The sequence below is a fragment of the Schistocerca nitens genome, chromosome 7, assembly GCF_023898315.1.
Source record: "Schistocerca nitens isolate TAMUIC-IGC-003100 chromosome 7, iqSchNite1.1, whole genome shotgun sequence".
Taxonomy (NCBI): Eukaryota; Metazoa; Arthropoda; class Insecta; order Orthoptera; family Acrididae; genus Schistocerca; species Schistocerca nitens.
Genome location: NC_064620.1, coordinates 223113986 through 223137658, shown reverse-complemented (window position 1 = coordinate 223137658; position 23673 = coordinate 223113986). Strand labels below are relative to the sequence as shown.

Here is a 23673-nt window from a genome sequence, read left to right as displayed (position 1 = left end):
GTTTCATAGTAAGAGCACGATGAATTCACGATCAAATGTGATTACTTAATGAGTAGCAACAATTTACCCACTAACAATACATCTGACGCATCATAATAGTAATAGTGCCCATGTTTGTCGTAGATACGTCATATTTAACAGCTATAAGAGAACTGTCTCATAAGAGTAAGGTAAGGTTCTTTGGGTCTCATTCACCAGTAAATCTGTGGTGTTTACATGAAGTATACTTAATTAATAATCGTTTTTTATTTGTAACGCTAAGGGTTAGAAATCACTACACGGAGTAGAAAATTGTACGTGAAACGTCAGTGAAAGGCTATTACGTTTTGAATCAAATTAATGTAATTAGTTTTGAAAATACGTAGTTCTTGAGGTGTGTGGTACGACTAGGCTATAAGTACATAGCCGGAAACACTAACTATATTTCCCGGTGTCTTGTATGGTACAATTTCTGGAAATTTATTCATAATTTCATGCGAACTAAATCCGCGCTATCCTACTTAATCGCTCATAAACTGCGGTCTTGAATTACGAGCCACGGTAAGGCTTGTGTAATCACGGCCGAATGCTATCAACTGCAGCAATATACAGCAGGAGTAAGGAGAATCCCTTCTAGTAACTTTGTGCAAATGTATTTCGTTGAATGTATTCTTGGAATGAGGATCTACGACGAAACGTGTATACTGGTGGAATAATTATCGAAATTCCAAGTATTTTTGATCTGTTTGGATTTTGGTAGAAAGCACTCCACAGATCAAAACGAGCTACCAACACAAATCTTATGTTGCTGCTCTTTCCAGATGGTGTATTGAGAGTGGAAGCAAATAAATTACGAATATTAGGCCGTGAAGAGTTGCAGTATTTTCTCACAGCTTCTGTCTCGATATTATATAATGTTATTTCTGTTACACGTTGCAGCAAGTACCTGTCTTTATATACAGGTTGGAAACAAAGCGTAGAGCATCATTCCCTGACAAACCAATACTATCTTACGTGACACTGATCCGCACTTGGCTTCAAAAACCGAAAAATGGTTCAAATGGCTCGGAGCACTATGGGACTCAACTGCTGAGGTCATTAGTCCCCTAGAACTTAGAACTAGTTAAACCTAACTAACCTAAGGACATCACAAACAACCATGCCCGAGGCAGGATTCGAACCTGCGACCGTAGCGGTCTTGCGGTTCCAGACTGCAGCGCCTTTAACCGCACGGCCACTTCGGTCGGCTCAAAAACCGATTCAGATTCCTTTTTCTCACGGCGATTCTTCTCAAATACAAATATTTGGCATAGAATAATCACGCAATTATCTACACAGTTTATATTTTAAATTCAAAAAAGTTGTAGTCAGTGAAATATTCCTGATCACATTGCCGTTGGCAGCACAAGAACAGCTTCATACTGAAGTGATACGTCTATACATACTATAAATTTAAGTATCCCACCGCGTTTTCCTGTACGTATGTGGAGGCTAACATCGGTAACTATTGTAAATATTATGATAGGGTTTTCAGTAATATATAGAGGGAGCCTTCTGTATGTAATTTATTACCGCTGCGCCAAGAAGTGTCTAGCCATAAGTACAAGTAGTTACTGTTACGTGTGCTAAGCCAGGATACGACAATAGTCAGGATATATTTGTGTAAATCATTTATCAGTTATTGTAGTGCCTGATGTATGTTTCCGGTGATATTAATTTTCTTCGAATACTAGGTTATTCCTAAAACCATTGAGCAGGGAAACTGTTGTGATGAAATATATTTTTTATAGCAGCTATAATTTGTTACACAAAAACTAGACGGCAGTTATAAGGATAAATGAACGTGACAGGGAAGCGGTAGTACGGAAGGGATATCCTTAAGGCTGTGCGTATCCCCAATATTATTAAATCCGTACATTGAGCGTGCAGAACAGGAAACAAAGGGGAAATTGGGAAAGGCAGTTGAGGTTCAAGGAGAAGGAATAAAAATGCAGAGGTTGCCTTCACCATTGTAATTATGTCAGAAACAGCAAAGAACTTGGAAGAGCAGTTAAACAGCTTCGATGGCGTCTTGAGAGGAGGATCTGAGATGAGTAACAACAAAGGTAAATCAAAGTTAGCGCGATAATGTCGATCGCAGGAAATAAAACACTACAATAGTCGATGAATTATACTATTTGTATAGTAAAATAACTGACGATGGCCGAAGTCGAAAGAATATGAAATTCCGGCTCTGAATAATAGGGAAATTCCAGAATGAGATTTTCACTCTGCAGCGAAGTGTGCGCTGATATGAAACTTCCTGGCAGATTGAAACTGTGTGCCCGACCGAGACTCGAACTCGGGACCTTTGCCTTTCGAGGGCAAGTGCTCTACCAACTGAGCTACCGAAGCACGATGCACGCCCGGTACTCACAGCTGCAGAGTGAAAATCTCATTCTGGAAACATCCCCCAGGCTGTGGCTAAGCCATGTCTCCGCAATATCCTTTCTTTCAGGAGTGCTAGTTCTGCAAGGTTCGCAGGAGAGCTTCTCTAAAGTTTGGAAGGTAGGAGACGAGGTACTGGCAGAAGTAAAGCTGTGAGTACCGGGCGTGAATCGTGCTTCGGCAGCTCAGTTGGTAGGGCACTTGCCCGCGAAAGGCAAAGGTCCCGAGTTCGAGTCTCCGTCGGGAACACAGTTTTAATCTGCCAGGAAGTTTCAATAGGGAAATTGTTTTTGAAAAGGAAAAGAAAATTGGTGTCGTCCATAGATCGCAGTGCCACTCCAAAGTCGACAACGCCAATCGATACCACAGACGTTAGCGAGGGGTCGCTGCAGTCGACAACGACCAATGGGAAAAACTCCCGCCGAGCGGAGTGGCCGCGCGGTTTAGGGCGCTATGTCATTGATTGCGCACCACCTTCCACCGGAGGTTAGAGTCCTCTCTCGGGCATGGGTGTGTGTGTTGTTCTTAGCATAAGTTGGTTTAAATAGTGTGTAAGTCTAGGGACCGATGACCTCAGTAGTTTTGTTCCTTAGGAATTCACACATTTTGATCATTTAAAAAAACTCTGTAGCAGCAGTCTCACCCTGAGATGAATATAGTGCTGGAAGTGTGAGAACTCTTCCCCAGTTCGTGACGTTAGCCACCATTACGTAGAATAGTGACAGTTAAAGTCTTAGATGGAATGTACTTTCGTAAATCTTGTATGTTGTACTGTAAGACAACAGCTTGGTACTAAGCACATCAAGTGTTGCTTTGCTACTCAGTGACAATTGTAAATTATCCAGCAATCCTGAGACTAATAAGTGTGTCAAAATCAAGTAAATCATTACTCATTAATGTAATTAAGTGAACTAATATTTCATGAATTACAGTTCCTACGTGCCACGTCATCTATTAATCAAAGAACCCACAGTTATGACCGGACGAAAGTAGTTTTGTTTGGTCACGACGAATACCAGGAAATCTTTTCAGATAGTATTTCTTAGAGTGTACACCTGTATGGAAGCAAGACATGAACTATACGCAATGCAATCAGTAATGGAACAGAAGCTATTGAAATATTATGCTGCAGAAGAATGCTGAAGATTAGGTGGGTCGCTCGATTAAATAATAAGAAGGTACTGAAGCTAATTCTTGACTTATAGAAGACGTCGGTTGATAGAACACATTGTAGTAGGCATCAAGAAATTTTCAGTTTGGTAACGAAGGGAAGAGAGTGTGTGCATGTGTGGAAGGGGACTTAGGGCGAGTATGGGAAAGGTTAAAAATGTAGAGATAGACCAAGGCTTGATGCTGCAAGCACCTTCAGTTCCACGTGGGTTAGAGTGGGTTTGTCTACTTCTAAAACTATACACTAAAAACCCCAGAGATTAAGAGACCTGCAAAGAACAGAATAGAGTGTGTTATAGTAGGCCAAGTTACGGACTAGAGGCCTCGACAATAATCTTGTAGTCGTAAGTGTAAGGTATTTTTGTAGTGTATTGCAGCATCCAGGCATACCACGTGCCTGTGTAATGGTTCCAGTTCCTTTAGTCGACAGTGAAATGAAGCATAAACAAATACTATGTCACAAAATTTCTTCGGTATTCAGGCCAAGACCTGATACCAGCTGAAACGATCGTGTTAAAAAATGCATTCACATGTAATGTTGTATCTATTACAGAATATGGCAGTAACAACATGTAGTCTTCTGCGGTGCACTGCGAGAAATACACAGCCTTTCAAAAAACATGAAGCACTCAGAAGACATGGTCAGATGTCAATGTAACTTCGTACTTGCGCACACCATCAGCGGCAATGTAGATGATGACGATGTTTGGTTTGTGGGACGCTCAACTGCGTGGTGATCAGCTCCCGTCCAATGTCCAAGTCCAATTCTTTTTACAGTCCAATCTAGACACTGTCACGAATGATGATGATGGTGATGGTGCTGATGAAATGATGATTACAACACGAACACCGAGTCCCTGTGCAGAGAAAATCCCCAACACGGCCGGGAATCCAGCCCGGAACCCCTTGATCCAGGGGCAGCTACGTTAGCCACTAGACCACGAGCTGCGGACGCAAATGTAGATGATTATAGCTGCGATTCTCTGTGACTGGCAGAATGAGCATTATAGTGTATTAGTAGTAGTTTTGTCGACGCCCAGTGCACTTACTAGGTGTGATACGAAATGTAAGGGACGTGAACAGCGTCAGATGTTAAGACATTCAACGGCCTAAATCGCATATATATAACTTTACTTAAGACAACTTATTTAGACAGACTTTGCCCTCATCTTCAGGTCTTAAAAAATCTTTATGTTATCAAACGTGTTCATTTTTAGCTGGACCTTGTAATCTGACCTTGCCGCACATCACCATTAAAGTTCACATTCTTTGCACAAAGTGTGAAAACTTCGTGAGGAGTAAGACTACAAAAGAATAACTTTTTACTTATCTTCAGCATCTCGTTGTTGTCGATGGCTCAAAGTCTTGTCTAGGGGTACATACTAGGAGCTGAAATTTCGATTTAACGGGTTCCTGCAGACGAAATAACTGATGAAGATTTGCCTGTTGCTATGATTTTCTTTTATTTTAATCCCTTTCTTCTAAAACAGAGCGACTTTATAATTTCCACATTCAAAAAACCAATAATTACATTGTTGGTGACAAACTTATAAGAATGTCTATTTCCATCTGAGGCATGCCCACCACTACATACATTCTGCCGTACAATTTCAAAGCAAAACAGTTTACAAACGTACTTTTCAAACTAAGAATCTTTGCTAAAATATTTCATTATTTTGTAAATTAATCTAGAAATAAATTTAATAATTAGCGTTGGATTGGACAATTAACAATATGAATTTTAAGCATATCACAAATTTCGTGATTTCAAATACTGTATTTTTAAAAGAAGAGTAATTTTAACTGTTAGTATATATCAATTGAAACACATTAACTTCTTTTTTATACATTTTAGCCTGAAAAGTAATATATCGTACACAAAATCATGTGAATTCCTTAATGAAACAGCTGAGATAATTTTAATTTATGCAAGAATCAATAGTATACACGGTATTGCTTATCTCCCTATAAAAAAAGGGTAATGTTAGAGGTGGATGATGCATCGTAACCTTACGCCAAGTTGTAATATGGGTAACAATCAGCACATTACGAAAGCTCTGTCATAACTAAAATATTTCAAAACATAAAGCACGTTGTGCCAATGGCCATGACCAATACATTTCAACACGTCTGTTTATATAAGCTGGACATATTCTAACAGCATCAGCACAAGGTGCTTTATATTTTCAAATATTACTTATGACAAACCTTTTGTAAGGTACTGATTTTTATGCACATGACAGTTTGCCGTGACTCAGTGTAAACTGAAAACGTTTCATAACAGATTTATTGAGACCTTAAGGTGAAAGCAAAGTATATCGAAACCGGTTATCTTAAACAAGGAAACATTTCCTCGATCTGGGCTATTTCATGTTTTTAGCAAGTAACCAGATAACTGACCACCTGGTCAGCCATGCAGTCTAACACACGGCTTTCCGGACTGGGAAGGAGCGCCTGGCCCTGGCACGAATCCCCCTGGCGGACCTGTGTAGAGGTCCGGTGAGCCAGCTAGTCTGTGGATGGTTTTTAGGCGGTTTTCCGTCTGCCTCGGCGAATGCGTGCTGGTTCCCCTTATTCCGCCTCAGCTACACTATGTCAGCGATTGCTGCGCAAACAAGTCCTCCACGTACGCGTACACCACCATTACTCTACCACGCAAACATAGGGGTTACACTCGTCTGGTGTGAGACGTTCCCTGGGCGAGTCCACCGGGGGCTGAATCCCAAATAACCCTGAAAGAGTGGATCCGGTGTGGGGCGGCGGAGGGGTGAAGTGGACTGCGATAGTCGTCAAGGGGTTGTGGACCACTGTGGCTGCAGCGGGGACGGAGCCTTTCCGTCATTTCTAGGTTCCCGGTTAACATACAATACAATACAATACAATACAACCAGATCACTTCTTCGGTCTTCTCAAAGTAATAACTGTGAAGGACACGGAGATGCTTTGAACACGGGTGAGACAGCGTTATCAGCACCTGATGGATTCTGAAAGGGGCCTCATTGTGGGCCAGTTGTTCGAATTGTACAACACCCAGATTTAGGGGGGGGGGGCATTCAGATGTGACAGTGGAATGATGTTGGACGGCATGGGAACATGAGGGCTAGCATACTTGTCGTCAAGTTTCCTGTCGAACACGTCTGACAACCACAAGGAAGGGTCGCCATATTGTGCATCAGGCACATCGTAGCCCGTTCATATCTTCGCCGGCTATCCGAGAACAACTAATGGACGCCTTGAAAGACTGTGTGTCATCCCGCATCATTTTTCTGTGACTAGCAGCCGGGCTGGGGATTGTCCCATGTGTAGGCTACCCTTGAAGCCACAACACAAACAGCTGTGTTTGGGAATGATGCCGCTGAAGGGAAGCATGGACTGCTTATGAGTGGTGTCAGGTTGTCTTCAAAGATGAATCACTTTTCAGCACTATCCCGGTTGACTATCGACTGCGAGTATAGCTGCGACCTGGCGGAAGTCTCATTCATGGATCGTTTTGGAGAGGTTCAGCAGTGTTATCCCAGGAGGTACCATTTTTCAACAGGGCAAGGCTTTTCCTCTTGTGAAATCTGGTGTACTGCCGGTGGTCTGCGTCTTCCCAACACAATATTTCGGTGTCTAGCTCGGCGTCTTCATCAGGTGTTTCCTGCGACAACCGGAGACACCTCATGAAAACGTCGAGATACGACGTCGAAATACTGTGCTAGGAAGACGCAGACCACCCGCAGTATACCTGATTCCGAGTGATGACACCGAATCATTGCACACGTCTAAGAAATTACAGGGCAATGTTTGGTTCACACATAGCACGTGTCTCTAAGAACTGGTACTCTAGTGGCTAGCAAGATCCTTATATATGACCCCTGGTAGACCATTTGTTGGGCCAACTCGGGCGTCAACTGCACCCCAGTGGCAATATCCATGGTACCAAGGACCAGTTACACCAGTTGTAGTCCAGCTTGAATCAAGAATGGACGCAATTTCTATATGACACTCTTCCCAATCGTATCAGGGAATGCATACAGGCCAGAGGAGGTACAACGTGATAGTGATAATTGTATTCACATTACTATCTTCTTTGTAAATTTGTCTGGATTTTGTAATCAGCGAAATTACATCATGTTCCGTTTCAAGCCGTGAAATTTAATTTTGTTTCCTCCTCCCCTTCTGGGCGCTTTACCTTCTTGGAAGGCGCTGTAGAAATATAATTCCTTAAAGGATGTTATACGTTCTTCTCGAGGTGACAGGGTTTCGTCTGGATAATCAGAATAGCTCTGTTGAAGGTCAGCTTGACATTTACATGATGGAGGACTTAACGGGTTCGTCGATCCTTAGCCTCTGTTAACAAAAGAGGTTAGCCCTGAAGTTATTGATCAATACGTACGAGTTGAAGTCCATTACCTCTAACTGTCGCTTGTTTTCCTAAATCGATAATGTTACAGGCCATTACCTAAAAAGGCAAAAAAATAAAATGACTACAATAAAATAAAATAGAAATAATTGGGAAAATCAGAATTCACAATACTGACAGATTAAAAGTGGAGGCCTAATTTCTCGTCACATTTAATCATTCTTCAGTCTTTTTCTTAAGTTTCAGATTCGCAAGAAATAGCCACTAAAGATGAATTTCTATGATTATTAACTCTATATTAGAGAAATGATTTTTATGTATGCAAATTGCAGTGAAACGAGAGTAATTATAAACCCCATTTATAAACGTAAAGCGAGTGAAAATATAACACATACCAAGCGACATTATTCTATAATTTCACAAGGATATTGATTATTCAAACACGCATTATCTTTTCAGAAATATCTGGGTAACGTACGGGCTTCATTAGTAACTGTACAAATTTAGATGTGGTGGGCGTTGTCATGAGAATAGCGTGGCCATCCTTGGTGGCAAAATTATAAACGCCAAGAGAAATTCACTAACGCAGGTAGTTTAAATTGGCTTCTGCCATTTATTCGGAAACGGCACACATGAGGGCTCGCCGAAAGGTTGCGTAAAGCCCTTTGGGCTTTCTAGTGGGTTCATACAGGGAACGATTGCACACAGGAAAATCTATCACATATTGTCCCGTGAAGGTGTGAACCTGAAAATCTGAATACCTCAGGCCACAGAGGGTGTTTCGTAGTGCCAGTAAAAGAGATAGAGGGAGAGAGAGAAAATCTCAAAATCCCATTACAGGCATTGCTCAAGCGTCTCACGCAATCAAGTTACAGCACATGTCCTCACTGAAACGTACTACAGCAGTGTTGACAGTTTAACAAGAATGAATTTAATACCAAAAATTGTAATGTTGTCTTAATTACCCGAGCATAACTTGTTTACCGAGACAAAAACCGTCAAACCTGTTTTAAGCGCTCCTCTACGTTTTCCTATGCTGCATTTGTTTCTGCTTTCGTGAATATGTGTTGGATCAACATCCTCAATAACGAAGCCCAGTGTACCTTTACTCTGTGATCGATTACAACACCAACTCGACTGCCCTCCTACACTCAGCTTAAAACTTTTATTACAGCTAATAATCGTATCACAACAGAACGTAAGGGGCTCAAATTGTTCACAATTCCCAATAAAATCGAAAAGAAAATAATATACCGCCTGAGACTGAAATCTAACTCATGTAATATTTTAGGCTTCCTCAACAAATGTAGATTTGAATAAAATCTTTTTGGGGCATTGAAAAATACTCAAAACAAACCACAAAACTGGCCTTCCGGCCATCTTTCTGGAGGAGCTCCTCAGGGCAACTAAACTTCTAGCTTCTTCCGATTATCTTGAAACGTCTTTGCTAAATGAGGCTGACTCAGTAACAGCAGATAATTACAGTTTCACTTTAGGTTTTTGTGTTTCGATATATTTTAATTCAAGTCGAACGCAAATTTGGGATGTAGGGACATAGAGCTTTCCATGAATTGTGTTCATTCGGTTCTCGCGTGTATTCTAGCTTGTGGTATCCATGTCGGTCAAAGATACTACGTTAGCTGTTGTTCGATAAGACAAATGACTGTCGAGCTGAGCAGAAACTGCAACCACTGCTCAAGAGGAAACGTTAGCGACAGCCCCGGACATTTACACAAGCCCCGCCCATTTACCCCCCTCCACACCCACCCCCCGCCACACCAACCAAGAGCGCATCAATATGATCTTTGGTAGTTCTCGTCGCTGTCGTGTTTTTGTTCGTCGTTTTTTGTTTTAGCGCGGTTGTTCGTACTAGCTTTCTCTGCCTCGTGATGACTGGGTGTTGCGTGATGTCCTTAGGTTAGTTAGGTTTAAGTAGTTCTAAGTTGTAGGGGACTGATGACCATAGATGTTAAGTCCCATAGTGCTCAGAGCCATTTGAACCATTTTGTTCATACTAGCAGTGATGTGCTGTTAGTACTTCTTAGCAGTTTGTGTAATACTGTCAAAATGAAACATAGATATGCACTCTCAATAAAGTTATCATACACAAGGTACCTAATCTTGACTGTTGTGGCCAACTGCTGTCAAAACTGATATCTAACAGACATTAAAGTACGATAAGATGTGTTGGAATGACACTGACGAAATTATGTACATATGTTTAACAATAGGCAGCTCTAAAGCTCTCAAACACTGAAGAAGAACTCAAAGTAATCTCGTGTCTGCTATAAGCAAGCAGTCATAAGAGTTCACAAAAATTCACCCATTACACAGGCAGATATTAATGAAGAATGTCACTGTATAAAAATCTGACTGCTTGCATTACGCATTTCTACATTATCCCACACTTATATTCTTTAGTCTTAATGAGGCAATCAGAAACAAACCAAGACATCGACTTTGCCTTGTTTATGCACAACATTGCCTTTAGACAATCGAGATATGGACAGCATCCTTGGCGATACTACCAATTAATATTTCCCTACAGAATTTCTTACACTACGCGAGATGACTGAAATTTGCGCTCACTGCAGTTAACAAATATCAGATTTTTTGATATAGTGCAGATGAAAGCTCATGAAATAAAAAGGACAGTGTGGATACCATTTTTATTTTTCATTCTTATTGATGATTTTTCAACTCGCATATTAATGAACATATTTCTAATTCTTTTCACAATGGTACCGGAAAAACTGTATTTCGTACTAACTACTGATTTTCTCCCTTTTTGTGACTGGCATATCTGTGATACGAACAACTTTGATGTTGGAACATGCGGCAGACCATGGGCGGAGCTTAGGATATGGATTGATGTGGAGGGGGATGATTGGGCGGGACTTGTGCACCGTCTGGGGCTGTCGCTAACGTTACGTCTGCTCAAGTGAGGTGTCTTAATCTCAAGTAGAGAACTTAGCGGAAGCGGCTGATCAAAAGGCCGCCGAGCCGGCGAACTCGTAGAGACTCAAGAAGATATATGTGCCAGGAACGCTGCCTGTAATGGTCTTACCGCCGCCGCCAACGACGACGGAGTAGCTTGGCTGGTATAAGGCTTTTGCGACGGAGTGAGAATTAATTTAACCTCACTTTGGCCATTACGTATCTCCTCTTAGTTTAATGCAGTCAGTACCGTAACTTACTTCATGAAATTAATCTATTTAATGACGTTCCTTCAAAGCCCTTGCGGTCCCCAGCCACTACTCAATTTTAATTTTACCTTGCTTGTTAATTCCATACATGGTTGTCCTTGAAACGTTTTATGTGTTCCCAAAAATATAACGCTTCGTAAATTAACGTGCAAAAACGTTGCTTTGAGTTATCTGACATGTTTCTTTCTGTAAAGTCACGTTTATTTGTGATCGCTTCTCGGTCTTATGTACTGTAACTATTTGAGATCTTCTTACTTCTCTGTGTGTGGTGTGCTTGTAACTTCCTTGTGAGAAAATTCGACACTATGTAGCACCCATTGCCAGTAAACCTCACTTTCTTTGCCTTATCAGGTAGTGATTAATGATTGCAGTTGTTTCAAAGAAAATTCCATTTTCATGCAGCACAATGAATTTTTATTTTTATTTATGCACCCAGTGATTAATGAGTTCAGAATCTTTGCGGATTTTACGAGATGCTCTCATATTTTATGTTTATTTATTTTTTGAAACTGATTTGATTATAGGCATCAGACCTTCTCTTACATTGGACCAGGTTAAACTAATTAGCTTTTACGTAGTAACTGAAAACTATGTGAGACAAAACCTGTCGCTAGTAATGTGAAAGCAAATACTTTAAATTCCGGTTGCAGAGTGATCTAGAATCGCCTCTGCTATCCTACTTTTAAACACGAACGTAAGTGTGCAAATATTTTTGATGTGTGTGTGTTATGAATTAATCTACAATGCATCTATTTGTGAATGAGATTAAACATAGTGTATGGTTATCAATAATACTCAGAATAACGTTCTCATGAAACAAATCACGTAAAATGGCTGAGAACTATCGAAAATTGTGCCCTGTTGTAAAACGCATCCAATCAATTTATAAGAAAATTTGTAAATGAATATTGTTCATAATTTTATCTCAAAGGTTTTTTTTTTTTAGGTTTTACAATAGATCCTTAAGTTTCCAATGGATAACTCGTCTCTAATCTGTCTGCACACTGCAAGGATGTGAAGTGCTGAACTGCATTTACGTGAAATAAATCACTACGTTGCAAACTGCCCAATATTATTTTATTTTATTCATCATGCTGCATTAATTAATTAAAATTTGCTCTTTTTCTGAAAATACGATTCACTGGTGGCGCAAAAGCGCAAGGCGCCAAGTACAGCACATACACTCCTGACACTTTACCAGGTACCATGTGCACCTTATCTAAGTTTTTCAGGATATTGTCAAAATCTGATTATATTGCATCCGTGTTTTGTCATTGTTACATTTGATATACGAAAGTGTCTGCTGTGACAAATATGCATTTTTAAACCAACAAATCGCAAGGGTACGAGATTTTCCAGATGTTTTGTGCCCAAAGATTTTGGAAATAAATAATTTCGTTGATTGAGGGTGAACTCTCGTAATTATGAATATAAATGAACAAGCTTTACTAGCAGAAGATTTGTTCTTTTGCTATGTAGAAAAATCGTCCAGAACTTAAAAGTTTAATTATTGCATTAGAGGATTTATTAAGGAGCAAGTCTTGTTTCGAATGTTGTACTATTTTTTTGTCTGAGGTATTGGGCGTGGGCTCAGTGCCATCCCAGGAGCGTTAAAGCTGTACTTGGCGTCATGACGTGCAAAGTTATCGGAGGCGGTGAAGGTCTTCTGCGCAAACCATGGGTTCAAGGAATACCAACAACTAGAAGATTACAGCAATAAATGACGTATTAATTTTTTTTTTAAGTTTGGAGTTTGTTCGAACGATCTTTAACTAAATGACTAACTTCTGATCACATTTTGTAAATAAAGGCACAATAAAAGCCTTCCTGTAAGTGATATTAATGAATCCTTTTTTTGTTAGAAGTTGAGTGCTTCTACATATGTAATAATTATCAGCGACTCGGGGATTCGCAGACTTAATTTATAAATTAACTGAAGCCTCGCAAGAAGTTACATTTTTTCTTCCAGTTGATGATGGTTGAAATAGTTGAAACCGGTTAAGGATAAATGGCAAATAAAAATGCTTTTATATAAGTATCTCACAGCTGTAGCTAGTTACCTACACTAATTTTTAACTGAACCTGGATTGCCGAACGCTTGTCTGAAGCGTCGTCCTACTGAATGTATGTCCTGCGTGCCAACCAGTGCGCCACCTTTGATTAATCGACATGACGAATTCGGTCGGCCTACTTCTCCACAACGACGTCTATCTCGTTATCCACGGATTGCCTTTTTTGTGCAGGATAAATAATTCCCAACTTTGATATCTTATACCACGCATCCTCTCGCGAGCCCAACGTCGTCTCATTTCAACTAGAGAACGCTAAGCACTGGGACAGAGTACCAATGTTGTCGCAGACTGTTGCTTAGTTCCATTACCAAAGAAATGTGGAAAGGGACTTCTTTTATCATTACAGCTACACTTCTGACCTAGTATGCTCCGCTGACCTGAGGTACAATACAATTTTTAAACATTTTACTGAACATTACAAGAATACAATCTAAATTAACATATTAAATCAGTGTTTTACAATAAATAAATAAATAAAATACAAAAATTGAGCCAGCAATAAACGCGAAAGAATCAGAATCTTACTGAAGTAATTGGATTAACTAGTTGATTAAATGAATCTTTTAAGGACATTTGCTATAAACATTCCATGAAAATCTTTTAATTTGCTGGCACCTTTGATAGCAAATAATGATGTTGTATTAAATTATGATGCGATTAACACACATATTAGTAATTTTACGAGCCTATCACATCAACTGCGCTTGCCTGAACATCCAGGAAAAAAAGCACTTCTTGAACCCTTACAGGAAATACCAGCAGAAATTAAGCATATCAGTGACTATCTCCTTCAGCTTCGGAACTCTGAGAGATGTACTCTTTAACACTGCACTTGAACGAGGTAAGGGATGAGGGAAAGAGATGGAAAGATGGGTAAAATACGGAATAACGGCATGCTGACCTCTGCAACCAATTTAGCCGGAGCTGAAACTCACTGGAAAGTCTCATTAAACAGTAAATTTTTAAAACATTCATTTCGTCCGAAATTACAGACTGCTCCATGTAGGCAGCTACGGAATTCGGGAACGTTTCTTTTACGACCGAGAAGCAAGCTATTGAAACAACACTCAGAAACTAGCTCGTGCTATTCGGACAACAACTGGTGTTGAAATTCCCCGTTAGAGCTCGCGTACTGAAATTATGCATGACTTCGCGAAATCAAGCCAGGAGGAAGAATGGATGCTTCCTTCGTGATACCAAAGGAATTTGCCTCGCAGACACACGAAAAAACTGAAAAAGTAATCATCCCTTAAGGATTTCACTCGTCTTTCGTTGCTAACCCATTAGAGGCGAAATTTTCTGAAAGTATCCAGCAGTAGTTTAAGGCACACCAGGAGCACCTGGGCTGGACTCATAATTAATGGCAGCAATATTTTCTTTCCGTTGTTGGGGAAGAATGTACAACGAGAAACATTTTTTGAAATTCATATATAGCCTATTATTTTGCTCATATTGTTGGCACTATGGTTTGCTTGACAGAGTTTGGTGAAGTCTACGTATGTAGCTGCACTTGCAGCAATTGTTTCTACACAGGGAAAGCGTGGCGAAATTTCAGTATGAGATTCTGTGATCTCCAAAACGCACTGTCAACTTATTCATCATTGTAAAGTTTGTAATACTCTACCGCTTGCACGACAACAGCACACACATAATGAAAGACATATATCACTTTTACTCCTGCACGCTGAATAATCGTGAAATGGGAGAATCTCTTACCAGGATAACTGGAACTTTTCCTATATAAAATAGAATCGGCAGATCACGTGCCCTATGTAAGTTCTGTATTCTAAAACCGCTGCGCCTTTCCGATCGTCTGCAGTATATTTTCAACAAGACATGTAGACATTCAATTTTAGAGCCAACGCTTAAACAAATGGTACTGCGATAACTAATAGCGAAATGAAAAATTACATAAATTTGTTTAACATAGGTAAGGAAACTGGAACTTATGTGACATCTGCTATATTATACACAGCTTATGCAAAAGAAATTGCTCCCATTCAAGCAGAAGCGTATTGCAGGTCAGTGGAAAATGTAATATTTCCAGTTGGCAAGAAAAATGGCCTTGCTCTGTTTGCAGTTAACTTTGTCGGACGGATGCTTATCGTTACAGGGCTATATCACTGACGTAAATCAGTTGTATAGTTAAGTAACACGTTTTACGCTCCCATGCAACAATCTTGTTGTGCTCGCTCTTGAGATCCAAATAGTAAAAGAGAATCACATCCCGGCTGATGTCATGTTTCTTCACTTTCGGAAGGCATCCCATAATCCATGATGGCGTGCATCAAACGCATGCGATACAGTTTGGCTTCGTCGTTTGTAGTGAAGAAAATACAAGCATTTAAATTGGATTCAGGAAGCGTCTACGATGCCACTATTTCAGAAGTAAAATTAATTTCGTGAGTACTCCGAGGGAGTGTTATAGGACCGTTACGTTCACAGTATACATACGTATAAATGATTTAGTGGCCAAGTCAGAAGTTCCATGATACTGTACGCGGATGACGCTGTTGTATTTAGGAAATTCTGCAAAAATTCACCGATTATCTTCGGAGAAAACCCGCAACCACATGTTTTACAACAGCAATCTGATGTATACAGAAAAGTCTAAACGCCAAAAAGTTTCAGCGAACTGTTTAAATACCTGCAGAGGATTCACTCTTGGTGCACGGATTGGCGTTTGACCGTCAACCTCAATAAATACCACGTGTTGAACAATATGCCGATAGACAAATTATTCTTCGCTTACGTTATTGACAGTATAATACTGGCTACAGTAAATGCGGTAAAATATCTAGGAAACGTCGTCTGCAGCAGCCTAACGCGGAAAGACCACATATATAACTAGTTGGACGCAAAGAAGGTATTAGACTAAAATTAACTGGAGCATGCTCGGTTAGCCGCGTGGTCTAACGCACGGCTTTACGGACTGGAAAGGAGCGCCTGGTCCCCGGCACGAATCCGCCCGGCGGACTTGTGTCGAGGTTCGGTGAGGAGGCCAGTCTGTGGATGGTTTTTAGGCGATTTTCCATCTGGCTCGGTGAATGCGGGATGGTTCCCCTTATTCCGCCTCAGCTAGACTATGTCGGCGATTGCTGCGCAAACAAGTTCTCCATGTACGCGTACACCACAATTACTCTACCACGAAAACATAGGGATTACACTCCTGTGGTGTGAGACGTTCCCTGGGGGGTCCACCGGGGGCCGAAGCGCGCAATATCCCTGAAAGTTTCGTTTGATGTGGGGTGGCGGAGGGGTGAAGTGGACCACTGCGGCTGCGGCGGGGACGGAGCCTCTCTGTCGTTTCTAGGCTCTCGGTTAACACACAATGCAATATAAAACAAGATTAACTGGAAACATTTTAAGGAAGCGTAAATGGAAATGAGCATATGGCATCTTTGGCCGGGATGTCCCTAGTCGCGGAAGATCGGCCGCCAAGTGCAAGTCTTTATTTCATGCGACGCCACGTTGGGTGACCTGCGCGCCGGTGATGACGATGAAATGATTATGAGGAAAACCCAACATCCAGTCCCCGAACGGGAATCGATTCCGGGCCCTCTCGCAAGAGAGGCGAGGACGGTACCACCCGGATAAGCAGGTGGATTAAGGAAGTGTAATTCAATTACGAAAGACTTACCTTACAAAAATACTTGTTTGGCTGATTCTTTAGTGTTGCTCGTCAGCCTTGAGCCATGTCATATATGGTTAACAGAGGTGATAAAAAACCAAATAAGAGTGGCGAGTTTCGACAATAGTACGTTTAGTATGCTCTAAGCCGTTACGAAGGTAATCATCAAACTCAAATCGCAGATGCTGTGAGTAAGCCGTTGTACATAGATAGTGTACGCTATAAGACGAGAGGCAACGCACTATTTCCCACAAAAGACCATGAAGAGGACAATCTACGAAATTCGAGCTCACATGTAGGCTTAACGATAACCTTCGTTCCAGCGTACCATTCTCGACTGAAAAAGGGGCTAAATCGTAACGGTACCACAAGTTCCCTCCGTCGCAAACAGAAAGTTGCCTTTAGTAGTATAAACAAATCTGGAAAGGAAGAGATTTTAGATACAATCGCCATGATTAAACATTAATACCCTGCCTGATATAAAATTCTGTTGTTTGTGAAGAAATATTTGTGCAAGTGAGCTCCATTTAGCTTCTGTTCGCCACTTAAACAGATTGTGTTATTGCGACAGTAGTGCCTTGTTGCTAAACAGACTAGAAAAACCATGCAGAATAATCGTATTAAGAAAATTGCGTTGTCAGTGAGCGTAAACTTCGATTCTGGAACGTGCAGCATTATGTCTGAACGGTATTCCTGTCTGCAACCCACCTATGTCAAGTAATATCCCAGCCAATATCTTCCAATTACTCCGGCTCAAGTTTTCTAATATTAAACTTTGGGTCGAAGGGTTTGTGTTGGCTGAGCAAGGAGGAAGGGCGGTGGGGGGAGGGAGAGGGGGACATAGGAAAGGAGAAAGACTAATTCCCTGCCTTCTCCCTTCCACACCCCTTTCTCCGTTTACAGAGTGTGTATGAATTTATTACTTCGAACTCCAAAGAGTACTGGTTTATTTTTATCATGTTAGACAACAGCAATCGCCGCGCGGGATTAGCCGAGTGGTCTTAGGCGCTACAGTCGTCGACTGTGCGGCTGGTCCCGGCGGAGGTTCGAGTCCTCCCTCGGGCGTGGGAGTGTGTGTTTATCCTTAGGATAATTTAGGTTAAGTAGTGTGTAAGCTTTGGGACTGATGGCCTTAGCAGTTAAGTCCCATAACATTTCACACACATTTGAACATTTTTGAACAACAGCCACCGTCAGTACAAACTGAAGAATGGTGAAGGTTACCGAAGCATAAACTCGCAAAAAACATAGTCATTTCGTTGGCCTCTACAGAAGAGCTATTAGCGATAGCTCATATGATGCGTTGACAAACAGTCATTCTATGAGCTGTTGGTAATTTCTGTAGAGTTTACACGGGAACAGATGCGATATTACCTTTCGAGTTTTTCTCTGTAACAAATTTTACTGCGCTGGAAGTATTCATCGATAAGTTTCCTACAACATTCTGTAAAGGAAGAAGGTAGTGTAGAAATGTAGGTATGAGGCGTGTCCAGAAAGTAAGGGCACTGAGCCGCTGACACTATAAGAGATTTTTTTTCTTCGACAAAGATGGCAGCATTGTGTTCAAGGACAAGGTGTTGGCTGTAGAACGCATGGCCGTTTGTCTCAGCCGGCTGAAAACGCCCACTATATAGTAGTGTTGAAATGAGTGCCTCTGTTCTGAATCCCGCCAGTTGCAACATGAGGAGCGTATTCGTGTTTCTTCTTACATAGGGAAACGCGCCGTTCAGTATTTTTAACGAAATTAGAGCTGTTTATGGGGATATTGCGATGAATCGTACTAATCTATACAAGTTTTGTGTGTTTGAAGCTGGCAAGAACGAATGTTTGAGATGAAAACGGGAGTGAGCGTCCATCAATCGTACAATCGTAACCGATAACACGGGTAATAACATTGAAGAAATGATTCGTGACGATTGTTGATTGCCTTTGGACGAAGTGAACGCAATGTATCCAGTAATATCCAGATCTCTTCTACATGAAATCTTAAACACTTGCTTTTCCAAAATTGTGTGCTAGGAGGTTACCAAAACACCTCGTAGATCAACACAAGATAAATATAACCGCATCTTCCTTGACTATGGTGAGTGGCGAGGAAACATGGATGGATAGCTACATTGCTGAGACGAACATTCAGTCAGGTGGCAACATCCCTCCTCATTGTCAGTGAAAAAGTTCAAACCTTTTTGGTACATAAAAATGACCTCTGTTGCAGTAGCGTGAGATTACGCCTGTTCTGTTTACAACCGACATTACACACGAGCTACGCGGGCATCCGGCCTTTACAACCGACACTCGAGAGTTGCCTCGCTGCGCGCGGCGGACAGACAGCGACTGACAAGGGGAGGCCGCCAATTGTGAAATTTAGATTCGATTCATACTGCGCATAATAAAAGGTCATGACCAGAGGTGTAATGTGGCAAAGCACCAAGATGCACTTCTCAGCCGTTGTCGAGAAAATCGACAGTTAAAAGAAACCGTTGCGGTGAAATACTCTCTACAATTAGTTGTTTTTCTCAGCGTCGTGGCGCAGCGGTAAGCGCTCGGGTTTGTAATCAGAAGGTCGCTGGATCGAATCTCGCACCATGCAATTTTTTGTTTTAGTATTTGTATTTTGTAACTCATATATATATATATATATATATATATATATATATATATCTCCCGGCAACCAGTTGCAACAATTATGCATATAATAAGTTGTTGAAAGTCGTTTGTCGTGGAAAAACTGGCGACTTCGAACATCATTATGTTTTCCGCAAACAAAGTTGTATTTCACAAATGTTATTAATTGTCTTCATAATGTTAACCACGTATAGTTAACGGAAGACGTAGAAACGATATTCCGAAACGAATACGTATAGCGTAAGTCAAACGTTCGAATTAGAATAGAGACCCCACGAACACAAATTCGCTGTGGCAGGTATGAAATATAAACTCCGTTACTCGCTCGTTACACTTGAAGGACAGATGTTGAATGGGCCGAAACGAGCCGCCGCATAACAGCGTAGTTGCCTGCTAACTTCGAAAGAAGGTAGATGCGGTCCCTAGCGCAACTTATAACATCGTCGAAAATCAGTGCGGACGGGAGAGCTTTGGCTCTGAGCACTATGGGACTCAACTGCTGAGGTCATTTGTCCCCTAGAACTTAGAACTAGTTAAACCTAACTAACCTAAGGACATCACAAACATCCATTCCCGAGGCAGGATTCGAACCTGCGACCGTAGCGGTCTTGCGGTTCCAGACTGCAGCGCCTTTAACCGCACGGCCAATTCGGCCGGCTGGGAGAGCTTTGGTACACACTGTTTAAAAAAAAAAAAAAAACGGAGGCGGTACAATTGGAGAGCGATCCGCCTTCACCAACATGCATAAGCAATTCATTAATATCTGAATTACAAAAAACTAATAATAAAAAAATTGCATGGCGCGAGATTCGATTCGGCGACCTTCGGATTACGAACCCAAGCGCTTACCGCTGCGCCACGAAGCTGTAGAAAACTATTAATCGTAGAGAGTATTTCACCGCAACGGTTTCTTTTAACTGTCGATTTTCTCGACAACGGCTGAGAAGTGCATCTTGGTGCTTTGCCACATTACACCTCTGGCCATGAGCTTTTATTATGCGCAGTATGAATCGAATCTGAATTTCACAATTGGCGGCCTTCCCTTGTGAGACCAACGGATATTATTGGTAGGCCAGCCACGTAACAGTAAGGACGAATGCATTCTGGCGCACGAGGGCTGTTCTTAAGTCGACGCACGGGCTCTGGCGAGTCAGTTCACTCCGAATGGACTTTTTGGAACAGGCGCCGAATGCTCATGCATTTCTAACGCTATCTAACTGAAATCAGAAACGCACAGCCATCACGTCCTAGAGGACACGAGTTTTATAATTTTAGCAACACTAATAATTAGGATTAGCTCCTACCTGTCAGACAGGTTGATGATGGTACTAATAAATGGATCCCAGTTTTTGTCCTCAATCTTGAAGTAATCTTCGGTGATCGTCACGATGGTCAGACGCCCAACGTCCCAAATCCAAGATAAAGAGATATACATAATTACAGTGACTCTCCAACCTGTAGGAAAAACACCTGTGAAGAAGTCTAAGCCTTCGAAGAACCGATGCAGTGTATAAGATAAAATACGTGAGGGAAACCTTGGTGAGAAATGGAAAAATAGCAGTTAGTCCTCTCGTACTTACGTGTCAGCATCTCGTGTGCCACACCGATTGCGTGATCAGGAGGTTTACATATAGGGTGTCCAGCGAAGGAGACCCTGATTTCAAAATTAAATATTGCGAAAACTAAGATCGATAGACAAGTGCAACAAAAGGTATGTTTAATGTAAAAGTTATATGAATTTTATGCCGAAGTTACTCAGAAGTTTCGAAATCGAAACGCAGCTAACAGATGGCAGCGTACTCTGTGGAGATCGTACAGTATCAGCGTGCTTAATTAAACTCCTCCGCTACAAACAGCCATTGTGAAGACATCACAATCTTTTCGATATGTCCACCACTCGCAGCATGGAGGACAGTGGAATCTGCCATCACATTCTATGGTATCTCAACGGATATTAATTAAGATGCCACATAGATTGCAGATTGGAGCCCTTCCAGCTTGGTGGGGTGGTTACGGCAGAGAGTGTCTTTTAATGTGCCCCACCAAAAGTAATCCCAAGGAGTCAAATGTGGCGGCTATGGAGGACAATTGATCCTTGCACCTGCAAAATTCAAATAATCCAACGCAATGACCCTGTCTCCGAATTATTCTTAAAGAAAGTGAAACGCTTGCGCGATGCGATGAGGTCTGGCCCGGGCTTCCATGAACCACTTGGTGCTTGGTCGATCGTCCAATGTTGGCTGTGTGACATTGTTTCGAAACTGCAATGTAACTTTCATTAGTGGTCGATTCTTGCACGAAAAATGAGCCAATAGTGCCTCTGCTACATACCGCAGCCCAAAAAGTAGCTTTAAGAGAGTACCGTGGTATTGCTTCAGACGAATGGGGATTTTTGAAACCGGATGGAACTGTACTGCATCTGTGAATCAAATGCAGCCGACCTCAAATCCTTTGTTACCAATTGTGGTGAGGATCTGGTTCGCCTAGTCTGTGAAATGTAAACTTTCACTGCCAGAAATGTCACAATTAATAAATTCTTGTGGGCTGTTATGCCATGGTTGAATGGGTTGCACCTTAAAACCCACCGTTTCGTCACCATCTGCGGAGGACAGTTTCAAGGGGGAACGCAGCTACTTTAACTGTCCCATTCACATCCTGGCTCGCAACTAACTACAACAAAATTCCGCTTCCGCGTACTTAAAAAAAAAAAGTTCAAATGGCTCTAAGCACTATGGGACTTAACATCTGAGGTCATCAGCCCTAGACTTAGAACTAATTAAATCTAACTAACTTAAGGACATCATACACAGCCATGCCCGAGGCAGAATTCGAACCTGCGACCGTAGCAGCAGTGCATTTCCGGACTGAAGCGCCTAAAACTGCTCGACCACAGCAGCCGGCCCGCGTGGAAGCACACGCAGAGTCGTGGCGTCACATATTGCCGTTGTCCACTGCCGCCGTCCGCTGAGGTGAAAAGAGCGTTATGACAACCGAGTAAAAATCATATCGGTACTCAAGCGTCGGTGAAATCGAAAATTTTCCTGACTTCCATTAAGGACGTTGCTGACCGCGTAGGAAAAATCTTGAAAAAGCGGATCATCGTGGTAATATACAAACCCACCAGGAAGATACAAGGTCACCTAAAATCGACCAAGGATGTTCGCCGACCGCTGGAAAAGCAGGAATTTACAGGATTCGGTGTATTTATGAGGAGGTGTACATGCGTATTACGAAAAGAACGGTCAAATGCCCAGAAGAACACAAAGGCAATAGCAGCAGAGGGCTGAGTTACAGATCAGCTGTTGCGGAACATACTTTGCAGCCAGGAGACCACCACATTCATTTTGACAGAACTCAAGTAATGGAAGCCACAAGAAGATACCATGAAAGGCTGTACAGAGAGGCCATAGAGATTATAAAACACTCCGGGAATTTCAGTAGAAAGAAGGAAGGCGCGAAACTCAACATTTGCATTCCTGTGCTGAAGAATATGTGTACCAGTCTTCCACCATAGGATGGCAGCAACAGCAGATGACGGCAGTGTACAACGGCCAATTGCGCTCGTGCATTCAAAACATGTGACGTCACGCCAGCGACCGGTAGCTCGCGGAAGCGGAATTTTGCTGTAGTCAGCAGCGAGCCAGGGTGTGACCTGGGCGTTCAAAGTAGCTAGGATCCCGCTTGGAAATGTCCTCCGCAGATGGGGACGAAACGTTGGGTTTTAAGGTGAAATCGATTCGACCACGGCATAATACCCTGGAACATTTTGTTAATTGTGTCAGCCCTCTGTCGCACAGCTCGTGCAGGTATGGTGTGGTGAGTGTGGATTTTAATGGAAATGTGTGTAACCTCTGTCTCAGTATTTTATGCTTTCTGAAACGCTTCAAACAGGTCTCTGCTGGAATTCTTCAGGCGGATTCTCTTGAATTTTTCTGAATGATTCCAGACGCTGTGGCGACATTTTCAGGAGTTTGCCAGGGGCCAACATTCCCCGATAGATCATCAGCCACGCTGCCTGTCCGTTGGTATTTGCGGAAGAGCTTGCGAATGGTTCTTGCAACGTGTCCTTCCAGAACACTAAATCGCCTCTGAAAATTATGCCTTGTTGCCGTAGGACTATGTTCTAACCTGTTGTATTTCCGTGCCAGGAAAAACACCTTGTTCAATGGAAAACAAGATTTCAACCTTTTCCTTAAGTGTACTGACCTCCTCTCACGT

The 23673-nt window shown here is 41.8% G+C and overlaps 1 non-coding gene across 1 annotated transcript; it reads right to left on the bottom strand.

Annotated features, from left to right (window-relative positions):
- Positions 1-2299: 2299 nt before the first annotated feature.
- On the bottom strand, positions 2300-2374 carry Trnas-cga (transfer RNA serine (anticodon CGA)). Its single transcript has one exon. It is a non-coding gene; the product is annotated as a tRNA-Ser (tRNA).
- Between the last annotated feature and the right edge of the window lie 21299 nt (positions 2375-23673).